The 14,879-nt window shown below is 41.6% G+C and overlaps 1 protein-coding gene across 1 annotated transcript in view; it reads left to right on the top strand.

Moving 5' to 3' along the window:
* The window catches only part of TSHZ1 (teashirt zinc finger homeobox 1), a 90,683-nt gene extending 78,460 nt beyond the window's left edge, over positions 1 to 12,223 (top strand). Inside the window, exons 4-5 of the transcript XR_009967484.1 lie at positions 5,179 to 5,372; positions 12,136 to 12,223. The gene's annotated coding sequence lies outside the window, so the exon portion shown is untranslated. The remainder of the gene's footprint in view (positions 1 to 5,178; positions 5,373 to 12,135) is intronic.
* The last annotated feature ends 2,656 nt before the right edge of the window (positions 12,224 to 14,879 follow it).

Here is a 14,879-nt window from a genome sequence, read left to right on the forward strand (position 1 = left end):
GCACTCACTGGGGTGTGTGTGGATGCCCATGCGTGGAGGGTGCTCAGCCTCAGACCAGCAGAAAGGATTATTTTTGCAGGATTGGGTGATACCTGTGTTGTTCAGGCAGTTACCAGAGTGTGAGTCCGTCTGTCTGTCTGTAGTGTGTGTGAGCTGAGACAGCATCTGGCAGGCAGGCAGAAGGGTGATTTGATCAGGATAGCAACACTTCTGCTGCACCAATTGCTGTTGCTTGGTGAGGAAGTAAAAAAGGATTAGAAAATTAATAATATTGGTGATGTTTAGCCACTCAGTGCTTCACGAGAGAGAATTCCTCCTTCTGCCTAATGCTGCAACATCTTCAAGTCATGAGAATGAGGGAAAAAACCTGTTATTTTTGAAATATAGTTTTCTTTCTGGAAGTTTCAATGTTCCATGTTTCAGGCAAATGAACCATTTTTAACAACTTGGAGTACAAACCCGGAGGGTTTATATACAGCTGATGAATCACAGAATCATAGAATGGTTTGGGTTGGAAAGGACCTTAAAGATCTTCTATTTCCGACCACCCTGCCACAGGCAGGAACACCTTCCACTAGACCGGGTTGCTTCAAGCCCCATCCAGCCTGGCCTGGAATACTTCCAGGGATGGGGCATCCACAGCTTCTCTGAGCAACCTGTGCCAGGGCCTTCACAACCCTAACAATAATGTACTTCTTAATATTTAATCTAAATCTACCCTCTTTCAGTTTAGAGCCATTCCCCCTTCTTGTATCACTACATCTTCTTGTAGAATGGAATGGATATCGCTCTATCACCGTGCTTCTTCAGCTCTAAGCATTTTGTCATCTCTGACCTGCTTCATCATCTCAGGTTTTGCAGTCAGGGGATGAAGGAGAACCATCAGTCTCAGATAACAGGCTTTGTTATATCCTAAGGGGTAATACCTATTTTATTCTGTCTTTTCTGTAGCTCAAAAGCCTACTTGCAGACCTTTGCCTAGTCCCTCCTGGCATAGCTAGAGAAGAGCAGCCCTTGTGCTATTTCCCTTGTAGATACTGTTTACCGTTCTTTAATTACCAGTGCAGGGTCCTAACACCACCCAGGACTATACCAGGAAGGGGCAATGAGTGCTGGCTGGCTCTGGCAGTGTTGTGGCATGGTGGGTATATGGGAGAGGGCCAGCACAAAGTAGAAGGGCAGACAGAAGCAGGTGATGCTCCCAAGGGCATGAGGAAAAGTTCCTGTTAGCATTTTTTTTTTTGTCCTGAAATGGTGATTGCTTGTCTCGGCCAGATGCATGTGATAGATAAAATTATATTCATAAAACATTATTCATCTCCAGTGATGGCTTCTTGTGTGTCAGGGAAAAGTGTCAATTGCAAGGATAAAGGGAGGACAAGGGGGAAAGAGGAGAAAAAACAGCGCCAGTGGTGAGGATTTAGGCTGCAAATGTATGTGGCTGGCTGTGATTACTGCAGCAACAGCTACAGGGAGAATACATTGCATTTTTTTGTTGACTTTTCAGTTTTTTAATTACTGGCAAGTTGGTAATGGCATGCAGAATCAGATCCTGCTTCCTTTCACACTCCAGACACTCATGTCTTGACCACAGTGCCATAAAATTATCAAAGGGAAGTATTATTGGCTGTAACCACCTCAGTAATATTTTTACAACTCCTGATTGACCACAAATCTATATTTAATAAGAAAAACAAAGCAAACACACACCCCATTCACTTAGACTGGTGTTGTACATTTAACTGGGGAAACACATTCATTCTATAAAGAGGCAGGAATTGAAGACTGTGCCTAGGAATATATGCTTATCATATCCATAACTGGAAAAAAAAATATATTCCCCTTTTTAGGTATTTTCATAAGTTGTCCCAGGCTTTATCAGCTCAGCTGGCCTCCTGCTGAATTATCACAAATATTATACTCCACAGATTCATTGTAGTGGCACTTTAGAGGAAGACTTTTATGTTCTGAGTACCTTACACAGCATAATTCAGAAATTAAGTCTTTACTGGTTAAAAAAATCACCCCTTCAGGGATTTGGATTCCTGAGGAAGCATAACACAGCTTGAAACAGTCTTGTCTTCTCCATTCAGGTTTCAAGACAAGGGAGGTCCTTCTCTTCATACTTCTAGAGACCTGTTAAGAAGTGCCCAGATAGCTTTGAACACTGAGGAAAATACTTGCAACTACTGTGAAGATACTCTGGTGCAGAGCAGAGGTTTACAGTTCATGTCAAGACCTCTAAAAGAAACTATATTCCCTGCAGAGTTAGCTCGGGTCAGGATGCTGAACTGCACTTGATTCATGTTCAAGCCACTTGTCTTGTTCCAGTAGGCATTTGGGCTTAGTGAGGATACAGCCTGATGCTCTCAAGGTGGCAAAAGCAGGAGTATTCTCTGGGTATTTTGCCTTGGGAGCACCTGCTTGGCCTCTCTGGGTCCTGGTGCAGGAAAGTTCCCTCTGCCAGCTTGCTCACTCCATACCATGCCCTGCCATGACAAAGCAGGAGGAGTGAACTCCTGCCGCTGCAAGCTGCTTGTCAGTAGTGTTAACAGAGGTGGTGCCAGAGGCAGAGGGCATTTCCACCATGGCTTGTGATCACAGGAGCTTACTACAGTTTGGAGGTACGTGCTAGAGAGTTGCATGGAAAGAGCTGGCTACAGCTGTGCCCTTAAGTGGGTTTCCTGGCTATGGACTGGTGTCTCTGAAGCAGGACTAATGGCACAAAGCAGGGTGTGATTCTTGCTTGGTGCAGGAAATTACGCTTGCATAAGAATGGATGCTTTGGAGAAGCTGTGGCAGCTGCCTATGCAGCCCATGAGGACAAGGGCAGCTGTGCCAGACCAAGGCTAAGTTAATTCAGGTCACATCTACAGCTAGGAAATTTGATGCTGACAAGGTAACAGATAGTACCTTGCAATTATATCTGTTGCAAATACATCTGAAATTATAAAAGTTGTGTAGCAGCTGGCAGGAGGTGGTGATTGGCTCCCAAGGGCCTGCAGTTCACTTCTGACCAGGCAAACATACATGTCCACTGAAGAAGATGCCAGTCCATCACTGCACATTGCTAGGTCAGCCACTGGTTAACAGTACAGGTCACAGACAGGTGGGTATCTCCATGAACAGGCAAGAGCCTTATTCCTGACATCCCATATGCTCATTAGCAGCCTTCCTGTTTTCAGGAATCCAAGCCACCCCCTAGTATGCTGGCTCCTGAAGCCCTAACCTACTATTAGTTACCTACAACTGATACAGTGACGCAGGTTGCAGGATAGAAGAAGCCTACAGTAGATGACACCTATAAATCTGCTTACATGGTAGGGCATTCACATCACTCTGGCATACCACGTTTTGCACAGAGGAGCAGGCTACTTCTGGGAATGGGTTTGAAGGTGCTGCCAGTATCCACTTTTGTATAGGAGCTCCCTGCTATTGCTACTTATCTGTGTCCAGGCAAGTGGTGGTCATAAGGATGCCTGGTGCATTTGCATCTTTGCAAGGCCATTGCTCACAGGTTGCCTGACAGCCCGCCATCCTGCAGTGGCTGGAGAAGGAGTCAGCATTGCAAGTGTCACATAAACTGTATGGCGCTGAGACCAGTAAAGTAGCTGGGATCTGTTGCACACTGGCCATCTAGAACACTTGCCTTTGCTGCTGCTGGGCCCGCACCCCTTGCTATTGTTCTCCTTATGGGCCCTCAGTCCACTTGGTCTCCATTGGCCTTCTTCTGTTGCTGCCTCCCCGTGTCCTGTGCCTCCTTTCCCTTCCAGTAGATGACCTGCTGGTCTGATGGGTCTTTCTCAAATCAGGTCACTTCCAAGTCTTGCAGAATGCTATTTCTGCCACAGCTCATGTGAGGGTATTTCTCAGACTACCTCAGTCAGAAGACCGAGCTAAAGGAGTGGAAGATCATATTGCTATTCCCTGCCTGCGCACAGGAAAACTGGAGTCTCCCATTTTTCATTCTGTAACACAGGAAAGCCAAAAGTTGCTACTTTTATCTCAAACTACATGCGTAACTGGCTTTCAGTTGGCTGGCTGCATTGAAGTATTGGAGGGAAGCAGCCTTTCTACTTGATCTGAAGCAGCTTTTTTTTTTGTTTTGTTTTGTTTTCTTGGTTTGCAAGTCAAATGGGAAAAAATCTGAGAAATTTAATTTGAGGCCAAGTAAAACATTTCATTTGACTCAAAATAAACATTTTGTTAGCTATAAAATGAGATTTTCCAGTGTTTTCTTTTTGTGAAGGGAACAAAAATTTCTCTTTTTTGTATACAGCCAAAATTTTTCAGTGAAAAAACTCCATGATTAACTTTTAGCTATGGGACAGGCTTCCATCCTTATCCTCTACCATGTGAGGGATTTGGGGTCTTTGGCTTGACAGGAGCTCAGTGAGGACTCTGACAAGAGGAATGAATCTACACTGTAAAGCAGGAACCAAACAGGAGAAACCCACATCAACCCCGTCCACCCCATGAATATCTCGTTACATTCCTTTTCACAGTATAAGCCTGCAAATAAAATCACCTTTAAAAGTGTAAGGGGAGTGCATGAGAGAAACAAACCCATGTTTATGAACAGCTCCCCATCCTTCCTCAGTTTAAGTGCTGAAAGTATTTTTGTCTTATGTGTCATGAGTTGGACAGTGTTGAAAACACCAAAGCACTTTTATTCACACATCAATAGGAAGAAAATAAAAAATCACAGTGCCAGCAACTTTGATATAATATATGTGACAAATACTGTGATGCAATTAAAAAAGTGCTGCAAAGTATGGCCTGCCAGACCTTAAATTAACCACTAAGACATGTCCAGCACTTCCTATTACTGAAGATCAGAATATCTGAAGAACTGAGGCCTCTGAAGGTATCCTTTGAAGAGCAGGCATTGTGCTCCTGATGATAATTTTACTCTGCCCTGCGTTTAAGATTGCCTGCATTTTCAGTTCCTGTTGAAAAAATATTTTCATCTTTTGTCTTTTCATAAACGCCAAAGGAGCCTGGCTGCAGCAGCTTTTCCCGAGGTATGTTACTGTGATATACTGTGACATAAACTTTAAATGCAAATGTGTATATATATTTGAATATAAGGGTCGTTTATATAGTGAGAGCCACAGACGATCTTATAAACATAGTTGAGTCAGTTTTTCCCTCTGAAATCTTGCTTCTCTTCTTCAGCTGCAATCTCCAAGAGATTTGTCTTGTCCCAGCTTCTCAGTGACCAAACCACATGGTGAGCCAAGGACACATCTGTGAATGTAGAGCTGGGCTGCGGTGCCCCTGTGCCCCGCTTCCTTTGACACTGCCTGTGCTGCATCTATGCTGAGATCAATAAAATGGGAATGTCATCTCTTCATCACCAGGAAGGGGAGGTTGGTATTAAGTTTCAACAGTCGATGTTTGCAGTGACAGAAATTGATATACGTTACTTGTGTTATTTCAAGGCTTGAAGCTGTTTGCAGCTGTGTCTTTATCAGAAATTCTTGCCTCTCTGCCTCTGTCAAAGGGTTTTAAATTACTTTATATTTGTAGCTTTTGAGCAGCTGGATCTCTCTGCTCATATCCTTTAATTTGTTGAAATGCAGCAACAGCACCATGGCCAAAGTAGCATGCCTGAAAACATCTCCAGCCAGTCCTAGGTCAGGCTGAGTGTATGATGAAGTAGCTCATAATACAGCCCCAAATTTTTGCTTTACTCATGAATGTAAAGCCTACCCTGACCAGTTCTGAAAGTAAGATGGGACTAAACACTGGGTGAACAGTAAACATGGAACAGGACAGCTGCATAACTTCTTATATCTTAGTCTTACCACCCATCTTCTCTGCACAAGCTCCCACATGTCTACCCGAAAAGTGTTGGTCACCCAGTCTGTGGACAGCAATAACATCTGGACCCTCAGGTAACTGGTTCTTCAGCTGTAACCATTGGTAGCTTTGAGGGGAAGAGAAAGTCTTTGTTGGTAGCTTGTGCACAAACCACCAGCTGAAACATATTCACATAAAGCATTTGTGAAACAAGCTGGAATAACAAATGTATATATGTATAAAAAAGCAAAGAATTCATTAACAGAGAAAAAGGCTAAATTAGTTGAATAAATAATTCACCACAAATTCCTCAGTTCTCAAACATTTACGTTAACCTTCTAATTCTTCAACTTGCTGAAGCTCTCAGAGGATTAGAACCAGTTGAATTCAGTGGCTATTAACAGAAGTAACACTCCAAACCATCTCTCTATGGGAAGACTCACAGCTAGATCTTATTTAATTGTGGGTGTTCACCACTCATAGTCCAATTCAGGAAAAAACTTCAGCACATGCCTAGGTGAAGAGCACATATATCTATTTTTTCTTACCCAATGGCTCTGTGAAGAGTTGTAACTGTTGCTCAGGTAGATACCCTTAGAAGGGATTTAACTTGTGTTTCAGGATAACTGGAAATTTCACAGAATTTTGTCACAGCTCAAAAACCTCACAAAATTAGGGCATCAGACCACTTTATCAGTCAGAAGTAACAAGTTCCCAGGTCTTTGGTACCTGGGGACACCACACACAACCTGCAGCCTCCTTAAAAATGCCCTCACAAAGAGGTTGGCCTAATTGATGTCTGAGTGATGGCACAGGTTAACAAAATGCTGTTGTGCTGGTGCTCCTCAGTGAAGCTCCCCAGCAAGCATACAAATGTTAGCAAATCTGGTTCAGTTCTCATGCCATGTGACTTTTGCCTCTTCATAGGCCTCTGTGTTTTACTGAGACCAGTGCATTGGCTAAGCAATGCTATTTCTAATAATTCAGTTCAATACTGCTCTATTGCTACTGCAACATTGATTAAACGGTTAAAATACAGCATTACGAAACCCATGAGAACACAGTACTTTGAAGTTACAGCTCACTACTGCTTCCAGTCACTTCCACAGAAAGCAATAAAAAGTACAATCAATGAATTGGGATTTCATCAGCAAGACTTAACCTCAGTCATCGTCTGTAGCAGTGCTGAGGTTTTAAAGACCATGTTGTGACCCCTCCTTGCATCTTGGATACAGAGGCCTTGGCTGAACCAGCGGTCTCTGGTCAGGGATTTGTTTATCATCACAGATTATTTTGGTTTTGCCATTACTGAACTCCCAGTGTGCATGTATCTTCTCTTTGTCTCTGCCATTCAGACCAGTCTCCATTTCTTGTTAATTTATAAACAGTGCAGTGAAATCAAATGAGACTCCCGTAGGGCTTTCTTTCTATTGTAAACATGGTGATGCTCAGTGAAAACACTGAGGTATTTCAGCTACCAAACCCAGCAGGAAAAATAATAGTTCTGGGGAGGTGGTGGCAAGTCAAATATAGCTTTTGTTCAAAGTAGCATCTAAAATACTTAGTTATTTCGTAAGTATCCGTTGTACTGTTTTTCCCTCCCAAGAAGAATTTTCTGGGCGTATCAAGATGGAAATGGCAGGTAAGCAAGCCTCTCCATGCACAATGCATAGCAAATGTACATGTTCACTGTCTTGTGGAAAAGGAAAAATAGCAGAGAGTAGCTGGGATCCTGTTTTACCTTTTGAACATGTGAAAAATTATGCTGAGTGTCTCTTTTAGGCTAACCAAATAAAACAATGGGTTAAAATGGGCTTTATCACTCTGAAAAGTTCTGCTCCATCCCATCATCAGATAGAACAGCAAATTCACTTTTTTTTTCTTTTTTTTTTTCCAAAATAAAAGCATTTTAAATGTCTTCTGTTGGAACTGAGTGACTGCTTCTTGCTTAAAAAAGGCTTAAAAATAGGAATTAATTACACTGAATACATAAATTCCAATAGAAATCATTTCTGTTTCTAGACATGGGACATTGCTCTTTATTATTTTTATGATGTTGCAGAACTACTGAGGTTATAACATGCATTAAAAGTAGGCGCCAAGCTTTCTTAAATTAAAGGGTTGGCTATGCCCGTGCCTCGCCTGCGATGAGACAGTATCAATTGCTGTGTGTACCCAACGCCTGTACACCTGAGAGGTTACAGTGGATGTCTCTGTCCTCACTCCATGAAGCGGAAGCTCATTTTTTGGTAAAGTAGAGCAACGTGGCAGCAACACAATTGTTCTGCTGAGTGAATCCTAAAACAAAGTGAGATAGATAGAAGTGATAGACTATATTTAAAGTCTATAAAAAGTTAACAGCCTCTTCTCAATAATTATGTATCTATAAAAAATAAAGATGATACAGGGCCAAAACTTAATGGCATTTCAGTTAATGTGATACTGAACACTTACAGGCTGTAGATATCTGCAAAAGTGGGTCACATATAGCTTAGAAGCTTTACGTTGTATATTCTGTGCAGCAAATGTCTGCTCAAATAAATTTTTTGTGTGTATAGTGAGCAAGTCACCTCTAGCATTGCACTGCTTCTGTGCTTGCTGCCTGTGTTTCTGTGAGATCAAGGAGGACTGAAAGCCTTCCATTTGTTGCTGACTGATACCCATTTTTTTAATATTCAAATGAGGACAAATCTTCTTGTTCCATGTCTTTACATTTGCCTTTGTCCACTTGCCTACCTAGGATGGGAGCATATGAAAACGAGGACTAAATTCTAGCTGATACCAGTTCATTGTGGATTTCTACTGGTTGTGTTGCAGGCTAGTTTCGCTGGGCTGTTAGTGAATAAGAACCTCCATGTCTGTGTGATTAAAGGAGCCCCAAAAGTAATCTCTGCAGAGATCAGAGTGAAAGAACATTGTGGGATGAGGGGAAAAATACAAAAACCTTTGGGAATCCAGAGAAATATGTTCCCTCTGTTTTTTTAACTCGAAACTCTGGTCCTCATTTCCTTGCTGCCTTTATGAAAAATTCAAAGTTGTATCAGGCATTAAAATGACAAATTGGCTGATTTTGCCTGTTGTTATAAATATGGAGCACTATTTGCTTGTCAGGCAGCTTCATAATTAGCAGCGGTCTGTGTGGTATCAAGGCAAGAGATCATGAGATCAAGTTTCATGTTTATTCCACAGCCAGCATCTTCCCTATTGCTAATGAAAGTGTTTCCTGGGGACTGGCATATCTGAGCCTGGCAGCTATGTAACATCCCTCTTTGAGCTTCACTTCCACCCCAACCCTCATTCTCATTTGCTTTTTGATCACATCCCATATTTATAAGTATATCCTGTTATGAAACATGTTTTCAAGAGTGTTTTTTAAGGCAAAACAAAACAATATGTTTTTGAGTAATTTTTGTTGCTGGTAAGCATAAGTGTGTGTTTATGGGGTGTGTGTTTATACTATCCTGGAGCTTGGTCAGCTTTGTTACCCTCTATGGGTAGGGCATGTGAATTCATGAAGACATAAAAAGCCATCAGGTTCCTAGTAGTTCATAGTTTTTCTCATGCTTCTTCCTAATGCTGAAAGATTTTAGTTGGGGAAACTAAAATGCTTCTGAAAAGTCACAAGGAAAAGAACTACAAATAATGCAAAGATGGAAATGAGATTTTTAAGAGATTCTACACTTCCATTTGTTAAAATGCTCTATGCAGAAAATCTCCTAATCTTACCTTTTTCCAGACCAGTCTTCGTTCTGTTGTGACTATTTCTGTATAACATCAAGAAGCTGATAGTTTGGTATAAGCAGTAAGATCACAGGACTTTTGATACCAGAGTACTGGATCAGTTGTCATGTCATGCCATACATATTCATAACCTAGGAGGCCTTGTAGTCGATTTATGCATAAGGGACTGATAGGAAAAAAATTGATTTATGATGATCTCAAAAACATGGTCTCTCAAGATGTATTCTCCAGCTTTGAGACCTACAGTTTAAGTTCTATTAATTTTAGAGTGCTGTCTGGAATTATCCATCTGTTTAAAGGTTAACTGTCTTTACACTTTTGAAATGGGTAGTTCTGTTTTGGTTCTTGCTTTGTTCATGCCACTGATTTATAAATCATTAAATCTATCACCACACAAGAAGACTGAAATTGGTTGCCAGATTACAACATCTACTTATTTCAAACTTTCTTTAGCAACTTTGTGATATGATCTTAAATACTGTTAAGTACTGAAAGTAAGGAAAATGCTGAACCCAATGGCATGTGTTGTACAATTCTGTGAATTTTCTGCAAGTAAAGACCATTATTATCACAGAAATATCACCATGTGCCCAGAGGAACACATCAGACAAAGCCTTCAACGCAGCACCATACCAGACAGACTTCAGAATATGGTCACACACCGATAGACATGGTGGGGTCTTCTGGTTGAGAAAGAGCTACACAGGAGATCCACAGAATTGGATCTTTGTTTACTTATTTATTTATTAATAAAGCGGTCAATCTATAATGTCTTTTTAGTAGTGTTGCTTTAGTGAGTAGGGCCTTTCCCTTTCCTGTTACGTCAACTGAGCTAATCTTCCTTGTTTGGAAACTAGTTGTTAGAGGTGAACTGGGAAGAAGTGGGGATGGAGCTGTGATGTGCATGGAGTGCCTCCCAGCAGGCACCCGTTGTCCCTTGCTTGAGAGGCCAACACAGTCTGGAGTGAACAGTGTGGAAAATGACTTTGTGGTCCATGGTTCCACTCACACAGCCTATTGCTGCACAAGTAAAAGTTGACTTTGTGCGGCTCTTTGACTGTAGTCTATCTGTAGGTGACAAATACAAAGTTCTCCATCATCTTTTCTACAGAGCTCCCTTCTACGAGTGCTCTTCAGCAGCTGGACAGTTGTTTTCATTTTTAGAATGTGACCCTTTGAAAAGCCTATTAAAATACATACAGATAGCAGGGAAGACTGAATTTCCACAGAATTTGCTTTTGTGTTGCATGCATGTGTGGGCTTCTGTACTGCAGCTTCTTGTCAATGTACGTGCTAATCCATTGTGATAAGTACCTATCTCAGTCTTGATAACTGTTGGGCAGTAAGTTAAAATATCTTGTGCCTGTGTATATTTTTTTTGGTCCAAATTCTTGCAGATAGATCAGAGATTTTTCTGCAGAGCTAAGCTTTAAAAAAATCCCACTATTAATTTTCTAAGTTGATTTTGGACTCTTAATTAACTTTCACTGCAGTGTACAAGCCCCAGCAGAAACTTCCTTTCTCAAAGCACAGGAGACCTATCCTTACATTCCCTGCTGCTTTTGGACAGATACTAACCCAGGAGAGCCATTTTGCTTGTCTTTCTTGCAGGATCAGCAAAAGCAGTAATATCGCCTGTGCGCTACCTCTTGTACATAGAATGAGCAGCTCAGCTTTAGCATAGTTCTGCAAGAAGATTGTTTCACAAAAAAAAAAAAATAAAATATGTTCCTTACAGTATTATTCCATCCCACAGCTTGAAAAACTCTGCGTGAGCATTCATCATGTAGTGATAGTCAGCCATGGGTGAAGAAATTTGCTACATAGACTGATAAATGTTGATCAACTACTGTTTGCAGAAAGACATATTCAGAGGTTCATACACTTAATATTCGGATACTTGGCATTTGCATGTGTAAAACCAGAGAAATTCCCAAGAGAATGCTGAATAAATACCTTATGATCTGGTCCATTAACTTCACTGGAGAGGTCAGCTCTAGAACTATTATGAAATAGCATTTTGCCCATATATATTTTGCTTTTCTTTCATTTAAAATGAAAAATGGACAGGATTTTTCCAAAGATGTTCAATTGTTAAAATAAATGATTTTAGTTTGTGTTGGAAATTGAAGTTCTCAGGTTTGAAGTTCTTGCATTTACAATGTAAAGTTGAAAATTTCTACATAAAAAGACACTTTATGTGAAATAAATTATTTAAATGAACTCCTAATTTTCCAGTGAAAGCCCAATTATGTTGGAAAATTTTTAACCATTTTCTCAAGAGTAGAATCCTCAAGAGAAATGAAATATAGCTGGTGTATTCTCACAGAATCATAAAACCCCTCTAAAGTTAGAGGACTCCTCAAGAGCTCATCTAATTTACTTCTCATAGTAGGCAATGTTATAGAGAGAAAAAAATTAATGGTTTAAATGGTCGTAATGAAGAGTTTAAATTATTATCAATATATTTTAAACAAGCGTTGATTTCCAAACCACTGGCAAATGATTGTTTCATTATAACTTCTAATGTATGACTTTTGCCTGAACTAGCTGCATGACTTACTCTGAATTAATATTTCTTTTACCTAGCTCATGGAGATTCCAGTTGGGAGCAGGGTTCTGTTGTGCCAAGGGATGTGTGGATACAGAATTTAGCAAGAAGTCCCCTGCTGAAGGGCACTTCATCCAAAGAAACCCATCTCAAAAGTCTTCCTTGAGCCATACCTCTTCCTAGATTTCCAGTATGCTCTTAAATATGTTTTTGGCAGTAAATAACATGTTCTTGTTGAAAAAGAGCAACATTTGTAATTTCAGTTTTACCAAAGATTACCCACTATGGGTTTAGCTTCCCAATGGATAACATTCCTAAGTGTAAAATGTCAGTCTACAAATTAGCAATCTCTTCCTGAAGTGCTATGGTCTGTGAGCAGACAGGGTTTTGCTTTTTAAGCAAGAGGTGAGGTAAGTGAGATGCTGTTGTAGGAGATAATTATGAAAACCAAACCTCATGGCTGTGACTGCAGAAGCTGTTGATAATACAGGTAAAAATTGCAAGTTTGAAAATAAAAATGCATTTATTCAACAGCTTTCTGTGGCCACGGTGCAATTGAAAAGGATTCTGAGATCTCATTACTGCTGGAAAGTTCTCTTACTATGTGGAAATGTGGACGTAAAGCAATAGGGGAGAGCTCAACATTAAAAACATTGACCTGCTTCCTTTGGCTCTTCATTAGCCTGGGGATGAGGAAGATCTGCACACCTGTGTGGCAATCTGATGTAAATATTGACTTCTAGGGAGCAATGACATCCTCCCATCTTGTAGTGGTGGCTCTGTTTGTTACTGCCAGATTGTGGCATTTCAGATAATGGCTGCCCTGCACAGACAAAGCTTCATCATTACTTTTAAAAGCTTCAGATACTTTAGGCACAGCTTGTTTGCCTAAACCAGAGTATCTAGGGCCATCTGAGATACCTTGGACATCCTGCTTGGTCAGGTATTACCTGGTCTCCCGTAGGTCCTTTGTCATATCCCACAGTTACCATGTGGATGCTTAGGTCATCTCTAACTGCAGAAGCTTCTTATGTCTAGGCAACTAAAAGGTGCTCTTTGTGTCTCTGAGAGCACAGCTGCCATGCAATAGTAGAGACATAAGCAATCAGCAACCAGCCTGGCTTTAGCACATGAGCACCCCAAGAAACTTAAGGGCATTGCAATAAAGCTTGGCAGCAGTACCCCCAAAATATAAAGGAATTCAGGACAAACTATGGTGGACTCCATGCCTTGGTAAGTGCTTGGAGCTCTCCTTTAATGATCTTGGCAACTGCAGTATTTGGCAGAATGAGATTTGATCCTTCAGAGGTGAACCTGTCCTTATCTGGTCCCACTAAGAGAAAGAGTGGAAATCTGAAAACAAAAGCTAAAGGAAAATAAGCCATCAGCTTCCATAGTAGGCAAAGCAGTGCTGTGAGCACAGCTGGAAGATTGCAGGAGACAGGGAGGAAGGGATGAATGAACGTACAGCAAAGTGCAAGGCCTTGACTGCTGTTCCCGTGGTGCTTGCGAAGGTCTATAGAGCTCTCAGGCCAGCACCCCACTGTGAAAAGTGCAGAGTTAAAGCAGGTGGCCCCAAGTTGCAGCTTCAGAAGTTTGCAAGTGAGAGGTGGAAATTAGAAAGCGAGAAGCACACTCAGCCCAGACCACCTGCTTACGTGAGGCAGGAAGGGCTGCACGGAGAAAGGAGCACTTTTGGCTTTAATGTCCAGAAACACACCAAAGCTATTTCTCCTGCCTCCGGACTCCAGAAAATGCTTATGAAAGAGCAAGGAGGACAGGCTGGACTTGAGGTGTGGTTCTGACGGGGCTGCCACTGAACTGCCCCTGAGGATGGCTGGCTAGAAAAGAAATCATAACCAAGGGCTTGGCATTAGCCTTGAAATTGTTCCTTATGACTTGCTCCCTTTCCTGATTTCAGACAATGCCTGTAAAGCATAGCATGCTAGTAACAATTCCATTTGCTTGAGAAGTACTGGAATTACAGCTGCGAGCATCAGCAAACGGAGCCAGTAACAGTGAGCTTTATCCCCTCTGCCTCAGATGCCTGGCTTAAACTTTACTTACTTCATTTGCCTGCCTATGGAGGGACCGGGGGAGTGGCAGGTGACCTCAAGTGCTCACTCCTGTCTGCAATTTGGACTTGGCAGCCATGATGGCACTGGCTATCCACAACCGGTAGGCAGTCTGAGCATGGCCCTCAGCACCTGTGACACAAACCAGCTTGCTGCTTCTGCTACCTCTGCTTTTGAGGCGTTTGCACGGCATTTTGAGTCCAAGTACATGTAGGCGGCACTTGGATATTAGTCAGGAATAAACAGGCACAAGTTTGACTGAAACCTTATTCTACAGCTCTTTCAGTTACTTTATAACAAACTCCTTAATAGCTGATTTGGTAAGACTGATGGTCAAAGTAAGTTTGACTTTGTGCAAAAAAGGCATTAGGAGGAAACTGGGAAAATGTGGGACTTTACCACTGAAACAGGCAGCATCTGACTTGTTCTGATACTACTTGCTAATGATAATGCGCTGGGGTAGTGACCCGCCTGAGGATATTTTTCCAATCCTTCCGCCTTCCCCCTGCTCCCACTCCCTTTTTGTGCTCCAAAAGGTGTTTTCTCTCTGGATGCTGGTGCAAAGCCTCCCCAGCAGTCCTCAGAACTTGCTGGGCATGTTTTTTGTTAAGTGCCAGGTGGTGAAATAAAAAAAGACAAGCGCACAGAGACTTTTTGTTACTGTGATTAATTTTCACGTTCTTTCAACTCCTGATCCTGGCTGCATC

This window comes from Pezoporus occidentalis, unplaced genomic scaffold (genome assembly GCF_034315485.1).
Source record: "Pezoporus occidentalis ecotype Australia unplaced genomic scaffold, CSIRO_AGI_Poc_V1 ctg4, whole genome shotgun sequence".
Lineage (NCBI taxonomy): Eukaryota > Metazoa > Chordata > Aves > Psittaciformes > Psittacidae > Pezoporus > Pezoporus occidentalis.